Below are 7502 nucleotides of genomic sequence, written 5' to 3'. Positions count from 1 at the left end.
GGTTACAATTACATTAGCAAGATAATGAGTACATTTCTTATCAAGCATTTTGCCTCTTCCTTTGTTTTTCCCCTATCATCCCTTCCTTCCCATCTCCACAACTACACCCCCGCCCCCGCCCCTGCTCCTAGCCTAAATTGTAAAGTTCATTTTTCGACATAGGGTCTTATACATCTCATTGTTGCAATAGGTCCACCTGTATCCCTAGTTAAACAATTTGTTTTTTCCCTTCCCCTCTCCAAATTACCAACATCAAATACAGTGAAAACAGGGGGTTATACTGTGGGGGAGGGACATACAAAGCAACAAAAAAAAAATCACCTTATAAATATGTTAGAAACAATAGCAAGCAAGAAAAAAACCACTTGTGTCCTAATCAAAACAACACTGAGATACCACCTCACCCCAGTTAGAATGACTATAATCAAGAACTCTAATAAGAACAGAGGCTACAGGGGAACCCTACTGCATTGTTGGTGGGAGTGTAAACTTGTTCAACCACTTTGGAAAGCAGTATGGAGGTTCCTCAAAAGACTCCACATAGAGCTCCCCTATGACCCAGCAATCCCACATTTGGACATTTACCTGAATGATCACAAACAAGACCATACTAAAGCTACCAGCACAACTATGTTTATTGCAGCATTATTTACCATAGCTAAGATATGGAATCAACCCAGATGCCCCTCAGTAGACGAATGGATCCAGAAAATGTGGTTTATATATACAATGGAATTCTATGCCTTCATCAGAAAGAATGACATTGCCCCATTTGTTAGGAAATGGAAAGACTTGGAAAAAATTATATTAAGTGAAGTAAACCAGGCCCAAAGAAACATAGGTCCCATGGTTTCCCTTATTTGCAATGTTAGGCAAAATGAACTCCATGAGACTTTTATCTTCAGGAGAGGTCTACATTCAACAGGAGAAAAGCCAAGTGAGAGCATAAGACCAGAGTACCAGCATGTGTATATGCACACACATATAAGTATTGATATCATATGCTAATACAAATGCTTATTTGTTAATTCATAAAATATGCAGATTTAGAGCCAGGTGCCCTTGGCTCACACATATATTGCTAGCTATTCAGAAGGCTGAGATCTGAGGATCATGGCTTGAAGCCAGCCTAAGAAGAAAAGTTTGTGAGATTCTTATCTCTGATTAATTACCAAAAAGCCAAAAGTGGAACTGTGGCTCAAGCAGTAGAGCTCTAGCCTTGAGCACTGAGAGGCTCAGGGACAGAGCCCAGACCCTGAGTTCAAGCCCCAGGACTGGTTAAAAAAAAAAAAGTTCAGAGACAGTGCCCAGGTTCTGAGTTCAAGCCCCAAGATTGGCACACACACACACACACACACACACACACACACACACACACACACACACACTATCCAGATAAGTATTATTATTACTATAATTTTGAGATATAAATGATATTTTTAAATGCATGTAGAAACGATTCTTGTGGTTGTCTGCATGCATACCTTATTGAAATGTTAAATTTTGGTTATAGATTTATTTCCCCCAAAACATAGTTACAAAAAATAGTAACAAAAATAGTTTTCTTAAAATAAGAAAGATGTTAGGGAAACTGGGAATGTGGCTTACTGGTAGAGTGCTTGCCTAGCATGCATGAAACCCTGGGTTCGATTCCTCAATCCCACATAAACAGAAAAAGCTGGAAGTAGCGTTATTGCTCAAGTGGTAGAGCACTACCCTTAAGCAAAAAGAAACTTAGGGACAGTGCCCAGGCCCTGACTTCAAGCTCCAGGATTGGCAAAAAAAAAGGAAAGAAAGAAAAGAAAGGTGTTAGGATATATGCTTACAAGATCAGTAAGTGTGAGAATTTGGAGATGAAGCGCCATGACTTTACTTAATGTGAGAAAATACAGATGGAGAGTAGAATGAAAGGATGGGCTGAATGTTTGCGGAAGTTTAACTTTCTTCTTTATGGATCTGAAATTTGAGTGTCCATTTAAGTGACCCACAAGCTTTGTCTTTCTCATATCATAGCATAGTATCCTTACCTGTTCCACATATTCTTCTTACTAGCACAAGGACAGTGTTGCTCTTGAGCATGGTTGGTGCTATTTCTTCATAGTGAAGGCATTGGGGACCTTTGTCTAGTCAATCCCAGACTAACTTTAGCTTCCATTCTCATCCATTTATTCATCCAACTATTTACTAGGCTGTTTTTTTTTTTCTGGGAGGTGAATGAGCATGGGTCACATGCTGAACAAAATTTGCTAAAGAGATACTTAAAAGACAAACCCTTGGAGGATGGTGCAGTCCCATCCCGTTGAACTTGACATGATTCACATGAACACCAGTGATTCATCTGTCACTTCCTTATATGGATGAATGAGCATTGTTAGCATTCTTCCTCCAGTGTAGGATGATTGTGTGTACAGTACCCCCGCCCCATCCCCACCCAGATAGAGGGTGCTCTGTCTGAAGAATCCCTGAGAGTTGAGACCAGGGAAAGGGAAATAAAGGAGATGTTGTGATCTTTTTTTTTTTTTTTTTAAATACCAAGTGTCCTGACAATGCCAAATCAGTGATGTAGACTTACACATTCTCTGCCTCTATCAGTTGATAACATTATTATAGGTGGTATGAATGTTGAGTATATTAAGTAATGTCTGTTTCCTCCTGAGTTCTGCTCATACAGCAAGTGTCGACTCAAAGATGGAAATGCAGGGCAAGACTAACCTGTAATCACAACTAAATATTATTAAATGACTACCTGTAGGCTCCTTGTAGGGAAATGCTCATGTATAGTATTACAGATTATTATACATTATCCACTTACGATATGGCAGATTATTGTTGCATTATACATTATTATATATCATTCATATATTATTATACATAGCCTTAAGGATTGCTATCAGTTGTTCCTCTGGTTCCCTATGTGCTTGGAAAGGAGAGCTCAACTTTGATGTTAAGGAAAACCATACTCACCCTAGATCCTCCCTAACTCCTTAATCTAACTTTTTTTTTCCCAGGTGAGAATCAATAAACCCATTCTTGATTAAAAGATGGAGACATATCTTAGTAAAGTGATCTCATACTGAATTAATGTCATGAGCATAACTCTTTCACATATGCTCCACATACCTCAAAGTACAATACATCCCAGTCTGAAAACAGACAATTATCTGTCATTTGCTAAAATACAAATCCTGTACTTTGTTAAGTATCTTCCTCCTCATGTTACCCTCCCCCACCCCAAACAGCTGTGTTGTTACCAAGGTGCAGAACAGTACAGAATGGTTTCAAGGATTACCCTGTAATAGCACAGGGAAAATCAGAATACAAATGGTTTTATACAGAGTGATGCCTTACTTATTAAAAGTAGAATTTCTGCTGCCTGAGATCTGAGATCAGAGGATTTTGGCTCAAAGACATCCCAGGCAAAACAAGACTCCGTTTCAAAGAACAAGCTGGACATGATTTTTTTTTTTTTTTTTAAACCAGTCCTGGGGCTTGAACTCAGGCCCTGGGCACTGACCCTGAGCTCCTTTTGCTCAAGGCTAGCACTCTACCACTTGAGCCACAGCTCCACTTCTGGCCTTTTCTGTTTATGTGATTCTGAAGAATGGAACCTGGGGCTTCATGAGCTCTAGGCAAGCACTCTACCACTAAGCCACATTCCCAACCCCTGGACATTATCTCGTACCCATAATCGCAATTGTGGGAAGCAGAGGTAGGAAGATAACAGAGTCTAAGGCCAACTTTAGAGAAAAATTAGAGACCCTGGCTGAAAAATTAAATAGAAAGGGTTAAGGGCAGGACTAAAGTGATTAGAGGGTTTGCCTAGCAAGTGTGAGTCCTGGAGTTCAAAGCCCAGTATTGCTTCCTCCAAAATATGATTTCCAAGTACTTTCTCCCTCCTTTCCTTTCTTCTTTATTTCCCTCATTCCTTTTCTTTCCATCCTTTTTTCTTTTTCTTTTTTTGAAGGACTGGGATTTGAACTCAGGGCTTTGGGCCTGTTAGATAAGTCACTTAAGCCATGCCTCTGACTCTCCAACTACTTTTTCTTTTCTTTTCTTTTTTTTGGGGGGGATCCGGTCGTGGGGCCTGAACTCTGGGCCTGTGTGCTGTCCCTCAGCTCTTCAGCTCAAGGCTAGCGCTCTACCACTTGAGCCTCAGCGCCACTTCTGGCTTTTTTCTTTTTGCTTATGTGGGGCTGAGGAATCGAACTCAGGGCCTCATGCATGCAAGGCAAGCGCTCTACCACTGAGCCACCTTCCTAGCCCTCCAACTAGTTTTTCTTAAAAATGGATATTTTTGCTAAGTATGATTTACATTAGAGTACAATCCAGTAACTTTGGGAAAGTTTACAGGGCTGTAGACCATTTCTGAAATATTCCTGAATAGGATACACTACATAAAGTCATTAAAAAATCAAAATGTATGTCAAAAAGCTATAGTTAGGGCACCGGGCACCAGTGGCTCACACCTGTAGTCTCAGGAGGCTGAGATCTGAGGATCATGGTTCAAAGCCAACCCGGGTGGGAAAGTCTGTGAGACTCTTTTCTCCAGTAAACTACTAGAAAACCAGAAGTGGCGCTGTGGCTCAAGTGTTAGAGCACTGGCCTTGAGCTGAAGAGCTGAGGGACAGAGCCCATGCCCAGAGTTCAAACCCCATGACCAACAAAACAAAATAAAGCAAAAAAAAAAAAGAGTTAGAAACTAAGACAAAATCAGGAACTAAAGAAGAAAATCACTAGAGCAGGAAGAAATGGAATGAACACACCTGCACTTGAGATGAAAAATTTAGTCTCATAGCAGAAGGCAATTATCTGGCCAGAAATTAATGCCTGTTAAAGTTATAGCCATTGTCTCCAAAGTTGGTTAAAGCTACTCTAATCTGCAAACATGATTAAAGGTTGCCAGGCAATTTGATTCATTATCCAGGAAAAGTTTAACCTCTCCAACTTGAAGTCTGGGAGGTATACATATACCCAGGACAAAGACGGAATTTATTTTTTATTTTTGGCCAGTTGTGGGGCTTGAACTCAGGGCCTGGGTGATGTCCCTAAGCCTCTTTGTGTTAAGGCTAGTGCTCTACCACTTGAGCCACAGTACTGCTTCTGGCTTTTCTGAGTAGTTTATTGGAGATGAGTCTCACAGGGACTTTTCTGCTTAGGCTGGCTTTGAACTGCAATCCTCGACTCTCAATCTGCTGAATAGCTAGGATTAAAGGAGTGAGCCACTGGCATTGAGCAAGGCCAGCCATTTGAACCTCTCAGCTCCTACTTCCTGCATCAAACTGGAATTGCTTTTCTTTCCCCTTCCTTCCTTCCTTCCTTCCTTCCTTCCTTCCTTCCTTCCTTCCTTCCTTCCTTCCTTCCTTCCTTCCTTCCTCCTTCCCTCCCTCCCTCCCTCCCTCCTTCCCTCTCCCTCCCTCACTCTCTTTCTTTCTTTCTTTCTTTCTTTCTTTCTTTCTTTCTTTCTTTCTTTCTTTCTTTCTTTCTTTCTTTCTTTCTTTCTTTCTTTCTTTCTTTCTTTCTTTCTTTCTTTCTTTCTTTCTTTCTTTCTTTCTTTCTTTCTGTCTTTCTGCCTTTCTGTCTTTCTTTCTTTTTGTTTAGCTTGAACTTGGGGCCTGGGCACTGTCCCTGAGCTCTTTTTCTCAAGGCTAGTGCTTTACCACTTTGAGCCACAGCACCACTTCCAGTTTTGGAGATGTTTCACAGACTTTCCTCCCTGGGCTGGCTTCAAATTGTGATCCTCAGATCTCAGCCTCCTGAGTAGCCTAGGATTACAGGTGTGAGCAACCAGCACCCAGCTCTTCTTTCTCTTTCTTTCTTTCTTTCTTTCTTTCTTTCTTTCTTTCTTTCTTTCTTTCTTTCTTTCTTTCTTTCTTTCTTTCTTTCTTTCTTTCTTTCTTTCTTTCTTTCTTTCTTTCTTTCTTTCTTTCTTCCTTTCTTTCTTCCTTTCTTTCTTTTTTTATTGTTTGGGTCTGGTCGTGGGGCCTGAACTCTGGGCCTAGGCGCTGTCCCTCAGCTCTTCAGCTCAAGGCTAGCGCTCTACCACTTGAGCCACAGCACCACTTCTGGCTTTTTTTCTTTTTGCTTATGTGGTGCTGAGGAATCGAACTCAGGGCCTCATGCATGCAAGGCAAGCGCTCTACCACTGTGCCACCTTCCCAGCCCTTCTTTCTCTTTCTATTCCTCCCTACTTTTTCATGATTGACTTACTAAATAAATCTTAATTTGCAGTCTGCCTTACAACTTTCCTGTTTTGTAAAACCCCTTCAGATGCTTTGTGTTGTGGAGTTGGGGGTGTTAGAGAGAATTATTGGGAGCTGAGTTGAGGATCCCTCTTTGCTCTTATCAGGGTTTGTCATTGTCCCTTTCTCATCTCTGGTGACATATCCCCACCCTATAAACTTCCTTTGTGCCCATTTTTAGACCACCCCTATCTTGGTCTCATGTGGGTATTTTCCATAGATGATGGGATGTTATGTCTGCCTTTCTTTATCTCAGTATAATTTTTGTTTTGAGAAGATAGCATGTACCAGTAGTGTATCACCTGTTACTGTTAACTAGTATTTCATTCATCAGTAGGTGGATGGACATTTGGGTGGTTTCTAATTTTAGGGCTGCTGTGAATAATGATACTCTGGATATTTAGGCCCAAGGCTTTCATAGGTACTTTTTTTCATTTATTGTGGGCAGATTCCCCAAAATGGAATAAGGGTGAGTAAGTACCTTTGTTTATTTCTTGCTGGTAACCAAAACCAGGGCTTTGCACATGCCAGGCAAGTGTTCAATCACTGAGCTACATTCCTAGCCCAATATTTATCCGCTTTAGTAGCTTTAGACTGTATTGCAATGTGACTACACAGTTGTTTTTGTTCTTTTGTCATGGGGTTGGAACTCTGGGCCTGGGCACTGTCCCTCAGTTCTTCAGCTCAAGGCAAGTGCTCTACCACTTGGGCCACAGCATCACTTCCAGTTTTCCACAGACTTTCCTTTCCTACCTGGTCTGGATTTGAACTGTGGTTCTCAGATCTCCTGAGTAACTAGGATAACTGGCATGAGCCACTGGTGCCCTACTGACTACACAGTTTTGCATTCCCACCCAGACAAATGGAATGACTGATAACTTCCTTGCACTGAGGATGGAGGGCCTTGAACACTGTCCATGGGCATGGTCCAGAGCAAGCGGTATCAGTTGCTCTGGCTGGGGTCTCACCATGCTAACAGTCATAAGAAATTTTATCCAACAGCATGATTCACTTAGATCTCTGTAAATACATTTGCAGTCAGCTCCTACTGGTAGGACCACAAGATATAGAGCTATCAAGGAAAAACAAATTTTTTTTTTGTAAGTGGCTTTATACAAATGGTTCTATAAACAGTTCCTTTGACCGAATCTTGTACTGGGTGACCTGCTAAATTTCTACCCTACCCTAATCTTTGAGGACAGGATGTCTGTGGGACTGAAGTTCCTCTTCAGGTGGGCTAGCGGAAACTGATTGGATCTAAGA

At 41.3% G+C, this 7502-nt stretch overlaps 1 non-coding gene across 1 annotated transcript; it reads right to left on the bottom strand.

Moving 5' to 3' along the window:
- Positions 1-4180: 4180 nt before the first annotated feature.
- Positions 4181-4261, bottom strand: Trnaa-ugc. The gene has a single exon. It is a non-coding gene; the product is annotated as a tRNA-Ala (tRNA).
- Between the last annotated feature and the right edge of the window lie 3241 nt (positions 4262-7502).

Source organism: Dipodomys spectabilis, unplaced genomic scaffold (assembly GCF_019054845.1).
Source record: "Dipodomys spectabilis isolate Male_0828 unplaced genomic scaffold, ASM1905484v1 ptg000098l, whole genome shotgun sequence".
NCBI classification, from domain to species: domain Eukaryota; kingdom Metazoa; phylum Chordata; class Mammalia; order Rodentia; family Heteromyidae; genus Dipodomys; species Dipodomys spectabilis.
Note: the sequence above shows the minus strand (reverse complement) of the source record. Positions and strands in the feature narration are given on the sequence as shown.